Source organism: Marmota flaviventris, chromosome 12 (genome assembly GCF_047511675.1).
Source record: "Marmota flaviventris isolate mMarFla1 chromosome 12, mMarFla1.hap1, whole genome shotgun sequence".
Classification (NCBI taxonomy): domain Eukaryota; kingdom Metazoa; phylum Chordata; class Mammalia; order Rodentia; family Sciuridae; genus Marmota; species Marmota flaviventris.
In genome coordinates, this window is record NC_092509.1 from 56,177,762 (window position 1) to 56,184,804 (window position 7,043).

At 43.8% G+C, this 7,043-nt stretch overlaps 1 protein-coding gene across 4 annotated transcripts in view; it reads right to left on the minus strand.

The window, feature by feature from the left end:
* The window catches only part of Ahctf1 (AT-hook containing transcription factor 1), a 62,399-nt gene extending 59,380 nt beyond the window's left edge, over positions 1 to 3,019 (minus strand). For all 4 annotated transcript variants that reach the window (XM_071600004.1, XM_071600003.1, XM_071600001.1 and 1 more), the window contains exon 1: positions 2,647 to 3,019. The gene's annotated coding sequence lies outside the window, so the exon portion shown is untranslated. The remainder of the gene's footprint in view (positions 1 to 2,646) is intronic.
* Between the last annotated feature and the right edge of the window lie 4,024 nt (positions 3,020 to 7,043).

Here is a 7,043-nt window from a genome sequence, read left to right on the forward strand (position 1 = left end):
ATACACACACACACACAAGAAAACGGGATCTTTTTAAATTATCTCTTTAGTAAAAAGAGAGAAACTCCCTGAAAAATGTCCAAACCCACAGAAATATGAGAAATTGAATTTGGTATGTCTTTTATTAGGTAGAAAAAAAGTATCTAAAATTATCTTTTGTTTCCAATATATGAGACTAGATTTCCTTCCTAGCTGACCTCTACCAATATTTAAAAAAAAAAAAAAAAGCTAATCAAAATATAAACGCGCGAGGCCCGGGTTCTACATCCACCGTCAAAAGTAAACAAAAACAAAATAACGCTCCTTTCCTATAACTGTACACCTCTAGTTTGAACCTCTTTGGCTCTCATAACAAGATTAACATATCCCTTCACAAAACCAGTGAACCAATAGCAAAAGAAATAGTTTCTCTGGAGCAGAGCCAAGCCTGTAATTCCTGTGACTTTGGATGCTGAGGCAAAAGGATCAGAAATTCAAGGCCAACCTCAGTGACTTAGCCCGGGCCCTAAGCAACTAGTGAGACTGGGTCTCAAAAACAATATAGAGGGTTAGGGATGTAGCTAAGGGTAAAGTGCCCCTGGGTTTTATCACCAGTAACAAAATGAGAATAATAAGAATGCTGTTTTGGGAACCAATGACACTACAGTACAAATATTTAAAAACTAGTACCAAAAGTCACAGTACATGAGCCTGAACTTTTGTAACTTGGTGGTGGTACAGCTTTCCCCCAGCTTGTATGGGGCACTGTGTTGGATCCTCAGCATCATATATAAGTAAATAAAATAAAGATCCATCAACAACTAAAAAAACATATTTTAAAAAATAAATATTGTGTCTATCTAAAACTAAAAATAGTGAAAAATCAAAGAATAAAAAGTCACAATACAATGAGAATGTGGATTTCCCATAACACTTCCCACACTTGTCCTCCCTGGTAGAATCCTCCAAAACAGGTAAACTCACAACTAATTTCGTCTCTCCTTATAGACCCTTTACAATGAAAGTTCACAAAGACAGTTCTTAACATTCATGGACTCTAGAATATCAAGAGCAAACTCAAGTTCAGAGTTTCCAGAGGACCTACGTTTTCTTATAAAGATACACTTTCAACCATTTCTCCAAGTATTTAATTAAAAAAAAATCGTAGACAGGCAGTGCAGTGCATATTTATAATGTGCAAGGCCCTGGTTCATATCCACTATCAAAAATTAAAAAACCCAGGGCTGGGGTTGTGGCTCAGCAGTAGAGCGCTTGCCTTGCATGCGCGAGACCCTGGGTTCAAGTCCTCAGAACCACATAAAAATAAAATAAAGGTATGGTGTCGACTACAACTAAAAATAATATTTTTTTAAAAAATAAACAAAAGAAAGCTCCTTTTCTACAACTGCATACCTTTAGTTTGAACTTCCTTGTATTTCATAACAAAATTAACATATCCCCTCATAAAACAAAACAAGTGAACCATAGCAAAAGTAATAGTTCAGCCCTGTGCAGGTGACCAACCCTGTAATCCCTGTGACTTGAGGCTGAGGCAGGCGTGTTTGAGGTCAGCCTCAGCCACTTGGCCAGACCCTAAGCAACATAGGGAGACTGTCTCAAAATAGAAATTTAAAAGGGATGGGGGTACATCTCAGTGGTAAAGCGCCCCGGCATTCAATCCTAGTATACTCACACACACACACACCCTGTCTCAAAAGGAGTCGTCCAACTTAAGGAGACCCTGTCTCAAAATAAAAAGAGATGTGACTGTGCCGGAATGTGGCTTAGTGGTGAAGTGCCCCTGGTTTCAATCGGTACAAAAAAAAAAGGAAAACTCTAAATATTTGATGGGAATGGTGAAGCACACTTGTGATCCCAATGACTCTGGAGGCTGAGGCAGTAGGATCGCAAGTTCGAGGCCAGCTTCAGCAACTTACCGACCTCAGATCTTAAAATTTAAAAAATGAAAAGGGCTGTATGTGGCTTAGTGGTATAGCGCCCCTGGTTTCAATCCCCGGGACTCACCCCCGGCCCCCCAAAAAGAAACATAAAACCAGAAAAAACTTTTAAAGGCTGGGGATGTAGCTCAATGGTAAAGCGCCCCTGGGTTTGGTCCCCATTACCCAGAAAACAAAAACATAAAACCCCCACTGCAAGCCCTAGTATTAATTGGAAGTCTCCTTTATCAGGGTTCGCTCAATGCACGCCGCACGTTTTCCAATCTCGGGACAAACTTTCTTCCCTGCCCCGGACTCAACCGAGGCAAGCCCAGGAACGTGTGGAATACAGGCCAACGTAAGACAAACTCAGAGAGCCGGCAGCCTCCCCGGGGGGAAGGCCCGCCAAGGTTTCAACCACACCGGACAACAACAGTGAAGAAGCGGTCCCGGGCGGGTCAGGATCCCGCTGCCAGGGCGGGAAACGAACAGTCCGCCGCAGCCGCCATGTGCCGCCACTCCATCTCGAAGTAGGTTATATAACACAACGGTCAAACGCTGGAGCGTGCAGCACCCGCCGCCGCTCGCGTCCGCCCCCTCGGGCCCGTTCCGCGCGGGCATGCGTCCGGCCTAGGCCCCACGAGGCGCCGCGCGGGGACAAGCCGGGCCCAGGCAGCGCCGACCCGCCCTCCGCCGCGCGGCCCAACCCCCCGCCTTCCCTTCCCCCTACCTGAGAAGGGCGGGTGACCCAGCCGCCGCGGCCGCCGAGTCCCGGGGGGCGCGAGGCCAGGCGTGAGCTCCTCCGCGCGGGTCCGTCACAGCATTTCCCGGGAAACACGGGTTGGGCACACACGCCTCCGCTCCGCGGAAGCTGCTTCTCTGCTTGTCGGCCTACGACCTCCCGGCCACCTCAGAGCCACACACACCCGCCCCCCACGAGAGTGCTTTCGCCGGCTGCAGGCCTGCACACTGCTCAGCGGCTAAAACGCAGACACTGCCCCTCGCGACTCTGCCGCCTACTCTTGGACAGCGCCGGCGCTCCTCTGCGTATTACCCTGGGCGGACAGACGGAGTCCCACACACACCCGAGAGGGGAGGGAAGGGGAGGGGAAAGGGAGGAGGAGGGCAGAGAAGGAGGAGAGGAGGAGGGGAAGAGAAGAGGAGATCGCGGCCACGGAGACCAAGTTCTCGCGAGGGTTCCGACCTCGCGCGCCCGCTCCGCGGGAATTTTCAAACTTCCCGTGAAAGTAAGTTCGGCGGGAGGAAGAGGAAAAGAAGCTGCATCTGGAAGAGCGGCTAGTTAACAAAAATTAGGATCTCCGGGCCTTGGATGAGCTAAGGGGGAGAAAGACTACAAACCCCATAGTGCCCTGCGCGTCGACCGGCTCCGGCGGCCCGGCCTGCGCTCCGGGTGTGGCGTCGGGAGTGGTAGTTTTCGCCCGAGGTCGCGCCCGGCGGGACTAGCCGCTACTCCTGCTGGCTAGGGTGTCTTGCGGGAGAGAGTCACGGCGTTATCTTCTCGCGCATCCTGCTGTTTTTCGTCCTATATCCTGACTTTCCATGACAAAAGCGGGCCTCCAGACCCCTAGGGAAAAGCTTTTTGCCTTTCCTACGTGTTTCTTCAGATATTCTACCCTGTTTTCACGGCCGAAGGTGCCGCCTAGCCTAATGTTTTTCGTCAAAAATTTGCTTGGAGCTGAAGGTATAGCTGTGGTAGAGCGCGTGCCCGGTGTGCAAGAGGTCCTCGGTTCAATCCCCAGCACCAAAATAATAATAATAATAATAATAATATAGATAATAGAGAAATTACCCCAAATCTCTTACCATTTTTGGTTTGTATCTTCCTTTAAATCTAATCCTAGCAGAGGGCTGGGGCTGGGGCTCAGTAGTAAAGGGCTTTCCTCACACGTGTGAGGCACTGGGTTAGACCCTCAGCACCACATAAAATTATAGGAAGCTACTGTTTAAAAAAAAAAAAAAAACGAGTCCCAGCAGGGTTGGGTTCGTGGATCAGTGGTGGAGCGCTTTCCTAGCATGCGTGAATAACAGGTTCGATTCTCAGCGCCGCATATATAAATAAATAAACCCGTCCATCGTCAACTAAAAAAAAAAACAAAAAACTAGTCCCAGCACCAAATATGTGTAATACTAAGTAGTAAATCAAATATACTAAGTGGTAAATCGAATAAAAACGAGGTAGAGTGAGGATTCTAACAGGCCCCTTTGGGGGGAGGGCGGTATCCACCACACACACAAAAAGAGGAGTTAAAAGAGTACCTCCTTCCACTTATGCAATAAAAGTTTTTTCTTTAGCAGGGTGCCCTGGCGCAAGCCTGTGATTACTAGCGTCTCGGGAGGCTGAGACAGGAGGATTGCAAGTTAAAAGCCAGCCTTGGCAATTTAGCGAGGCCCTAAGCAACTCAGCAAGACCCTGTCTCTAAATAAAATATAAAAAGGAGCTGAGGGTGTAGCTCAGTAGTTAAGCACGCCTGGGTTCAATCCCCGATACAAAAATAAAAGAGGTTTTTGCTTATTGTAAATTGTCTTAATTTTCTGTGTGAGGAGGGGGATGCTGGGCATGCTCTACCTCTGAGATACACCTGCAACCCAATGGACCTCTTCAAACAGAAAACATCCTTCTCTCATATATGCTGATTTATGTTCTTGCTTTGCTCCACATTGTACACTTCCATCTTTTGAAACTACTTTATGCTCAATTCTTAAGTGCTGTTCTTAGCAGTCAAAAGACAATTTTAAACCCAGGTGTGCTGTCTGGTGAGCTGTGTGAGATGAAAGTCAAACATCCTTTGGAATAACAGGAACTGGATCAGAGGATTGACTGATTCATAAAAAGACATTTATTAACCTTGCTGTAAAATCCCTTCTGAAACCAGGGTGGAGACACACACCTGTAATCCCAGGAGGCTGAGGCAGGAGGGTGGCAAGTTGGAAGTCAGCCTTAAGCTACTGCAAGTCCCTAAACAACTTAATCAAGACCCTGTTTCCCCACCCCAATCAATCAATCAATCAATCAATAAAAAGAACTGGGCATGAGCTCAGTTGTAAAGTACCCCTGGGTTCAATTCCCCACCACCACCAAAAACAAACAAAAAACTTCTGATTGTAAAATTTAAAAATCTCTCTCATTATTATTCAGATTAGTCAACTTTCTACATGGTCTTGCAGATTTTAATATTTCCATCATTACCAAGAGACTGAGTTCTGAATGATTGCTTATAGTATGGACCAACCCTACCTGTCCTATTTTATTTCACTACATACTTCCTAAGAATCCTTTCTTTGCTCTCCCTTTCAGGGTCTCCCAGCCTTTTCTCATCCTGTCTAAATCTTAATGTTCATCAGAGGCCCATGAATCACTAAAAGTTTACATTGAAAATATATGGCTGTGTTATTTTATGTCTCTTTCCCCTTTTTGCCCTTGATTGTCTCCACCTACCCACAAAACCCCTATACACTGGGGGGGGGGGGGGAAACAGCTACACTGGGAACACAGACTGCATCTTTTGAAAATGTTTCTTTCATAGCTACTGCTTTTTAAATTACCTTATAAACTCAATTTCTACTTGAAAGCTCTCCTTTTCTTTCAGTCATGTAAGCATATGCCACATTCTTTTAAATTCAAGATAGGTTAGCAAATGTCAAATGAAAAAAATAATCTAAGTTTGGTAGTCAAAGGAGTTTGGCAAAAGCTAATTAAATAAAATTAAATATTTCTTTTATGTAATACTCCCCTACCTTTAATATGCTTGGCATTTCCCAAAGTTGTTTGACCATGGCATCTATTTATACACGAGAACATCTTGCCTCATTAGTGTTCCACACAACAGACTTTGGTAAACACAGCTCCAAAGATTTCTCTTTTTGAATGAAGCATAGAGTAATGAAAAGAATGTGATCATTTGGAGCTGAATAAACTTGTTTTTTAATGCTTTTCACTACTTCTAGCAACATGACTTTAATTAGGTTACTTCATTCTTTGAGCCTTTCTCAGTTAAGAAAAGATGTTATTTACTGTACTTCCTTTTTTTAAAGATTAAAAAAAATCAGGCACCAAGCTCAGAAACTCATTTCTTTTAACCCATGCCTTCATTAAGATACAATAATATTAATAAAAAGGACCAGGAAAAGATAATGATAATAACTAATACAGACCCTAATGCTTTCATTTGGAGTATTTTATTCAAGAGACAATATTTCAGTTCCAATCTAGCATCCTGGAGTGACTGACAGCCATCTAATTTCAGGGAATTTGGACCTTATTGAAGTGTCACGAATTAGATCTCCATTTGTTCCTCACTACATTCTGATAATGACACAGTGGATGACATATAAAGAAGTGCTAAAGTAATTGTTTAGTGAATAAGTAAATACAATTTCACCAAATTAGAAAATAACAATATTTTATTAATAAGGGACTCTAAAAATGTTCTAGGTCAAGCAGTTTTTTTGGTAGATGGGAGAATTAATTGTCAAATGATTTGCCACAAATATTTTGAAACAGGTAGAATTGGTTTTATTTTTAAAACAGATGCTGAGCTGGAGGTGGTGGCACATGCCTGTAATCTCAGTGGTTCAGGAGGCTAAGGAAGGAGTCAAAGCCAGTCTCACCAAGTTATTGAGCCCCTCAGCAATTTAGTGAGATCCTGTCCCAAAATTGAAAATTTAAAAAGGCCTGGGGATGTAGTTCAGTGGTTAAGCACCCCTGGGTTCAATCCCCAGTATCAAATGAAAAAAGAAATAAAATTTAAAAAGACATTTTGCAGGATGCAGGGTGCTTACCTGTAATTTTAGCAACTCCAGATTCTGAGGCAAGAGGTTTCTAAGTTCAAGGTTAGCCTGGGCACATTAGTGAGACCCTATCTCAAAATAAAAATAAAGTGTAGTGGATATAGCTCAGTAGTAGAGCACCTCTAGGTTCAATCCCCAGTATCACTTAAAATATATTTTTTTCTGTCATTAAAATATAGTCTTTCTGGAGGCTGGGGCTGGGGCTCAGCGGTAGTGCACTTGCCTGGCATGTGTGAGGCACTGGGTTCGATTCTCAGTACCACATATAAACAAATAAAATAAAAGTCTATCTATCTATCTATATATATATATATATAT